The sequence below is a fragment of the Crocuta crocuta genome, unplaced genomic scaffold (genome assembly GCF_008692635.1).
Source record: "Crocuta crocuta isolate KB4526 unplaced genomic scaffold, BGI_CrCroc_1.0 scaffold113, whole genome shotgun sequence".
NCBI classification, from domain to species: Eukaryota; Metazoa; Chordata; class Mammalia; order Carnivora; family Hyaenidae; genus Crocuta; species Crocuta crocuta.
In genome coordinates, this window is record NW_027530368.1 from 11,528,584 (window position 1) to 11,530,909 (window position 2,326).

The window sequence follows — 2,326 nt, forward strand, 5'->3', positions numbered from 1 at the left end:
ATCAGGACTTGAGAAAAATCTAGTACTCAAAAATGTTTATGACAAGCCGACATTTTTAAAAATAATATTACAATGACATTTGGGCTGACTGTGAACATTCTCTTCTCCCTCTGGTTAGGAGCTTATGCAGACCACATGAAAATTCAATTAAGCAGTACAGTTTGTTTTGTAAGTTTGTTAGTGTGGAAGGCAGTTGGGCATTGTTTGTGGAAATGAAGTGTTAGCCCTGGTTGATTGCTTACAGAAGTCTCTTGTTGTGACAGGCTGGAAAATGAACTCGATGAGAATGTTTATGTTCCACAGACTGACTCGGTCAAGAGAACTGGGCAGGAAGCAGAAAGACGGGCATTGCATGAATGCCACGTGTCTGTGACCCAAGGGCAATTTTCAGTAGAAGGCCTCTAAATTCTGAATAACTTGCCTTCAACCAGTGCTGACAATAAGGAAGTTCCAAAGAACCTCTTCAGCCCAAACTGAGAGAGATTTCAGTGACATACAATAAGGGGCCGCTGAGGGGGTGCACCAAGGCCCTGCCTCTCCACAGTGGTAAGTTGTCCTAAAGAGCCCCCAGATCCCAACACACAGAGATGCTATTATTCACAAAAACAACCCACTGGCTCCCAATAATACCTGTGGCATTCTCCCTACTGTCACATCTGATTGAAATCTCTCCCGTGAGGGAAGAAATTCTCCAACTAGCTTACACTTTCAATCAATAATTCTACAAGCAGGGAAACCACAGGACCTGAAAGTTACACCCCTGCACATTCATCTGAGAGGAGTAGACTTGTACAAAGTTGTAGGTGAATATTCATGGCAACTTTATTCCTAACAGGTTGTGCATTTTCCTTAAAAACTGAGAAGGCATTTACTTTCCAAACCAGAAGTTAGTTTCTCCTCAACCTGTCTGCAGGATTCCATAATGGCTGTGTCTGAAGGGGCCTCTTGAGAGGGCCTCTCTGGGCCGGCTATACTCACAGATATCCAGAAACCCTAAAAGCACCATGCTAGCCCCGAGTTTGCTGCAGACATAGGCATGTTTGTTGACCAGCAGTTGAAAAACCTCTCCAAAAGGCTCAACTTATCTTGGGTTTTCTGCTGTAAACATCTTTCTGGCCTCAGTATCCAAATCCAAGTGTTCATCCTCTGTGTTAGGTTGCTGAGGGCCGCGTAGCTGGCTTAGCAGCATCACACACATCACCTCTTGACCTTTATGACGTAACAAGCCAGTAGGTTATACCCATTTTGCAGATGAGGAAACCAATCCCCACAGAGGTAAAGTAACTTACCCAAGGCTGCATAGCTGGTCAATCTTGGGCTGAGATTAAACCCAGGTGGTCTGTTTTCCGCACAAACTGAATTTGCCCCCTCACAGGTGGAATGGACTACTGGAGATGGAGGATCTCTGAGCTGCACCAGTCCCATGAGGGCAGATACTGCTGCATACTGCTCTGTCAGCTTGGCCAGGCTATACTTCCTATCATGCATTGTGTGCTCACCAGGTCTCCATACACAGAAATAATGTCACCTATCAGCAGGCCTGGATACCCTCCTGGGATGTCCAGACCAAGAGATGGGGTTTTAAAAGCCTTGAGTTCTAACCTTAGCCTTTTACAAGTACTAACTGATTCCTCCAATAGCCCTGTGCAGTAAGTTCTGTTAGCATCCCCATTTAACAGGCAAGAAGACCCAGACCTAAAGGGGTAAAGACACTTCCTCCTCATCTCACAGCTAATAAGTGGCAAGGTCAGATCTTTTTCTGACACCAGATCTGGGCTCTAATCTGTCTTCTCAGAGGTTAGAGAAATAAGCCACAGGGGAAATGCTGGTGCAAGAAATGAAGGTTTTAGCTCCTTAGCAGTGCCAACGCAGTCAGCAGCCAGGAGCTGCTGGGGGGCAAGCCCTCAGGTGAGGCCACAAATAAGTAGGGGAGAAGCCAATAAGATTAAGGCCTTAATCACAAGCTTGGCTCAGAGCCAAGTAGCAAAAGCTTAGGGCAGCCTCCTACTGTGCCCCAGGGCTAAGCAGTTCCCGCAGGGCTGGCTCAGCGCATCCACACCGCTGCAAACACCTAGCTCATTAAAACCACAGTGCGACATCCACAAGGATGGCCAGAACAAAAGGGACAGGTAGTAGGTGAGGGCAGCTCTTCCACTTGGAACCATCGGGACATGCGAAGGAGACAAACTGGCCAGGAATGTTATGTGCTTGATGAGAAACTCATTCCAAATCTAACAGCCCGTAGCCACCAGGAAGTCCTTCTCTGAGCTCTCAGTGCGTGAAGAAACTGAGGCCCCTGACCCTTCCGCCTTTGTTCCTCGGGCAC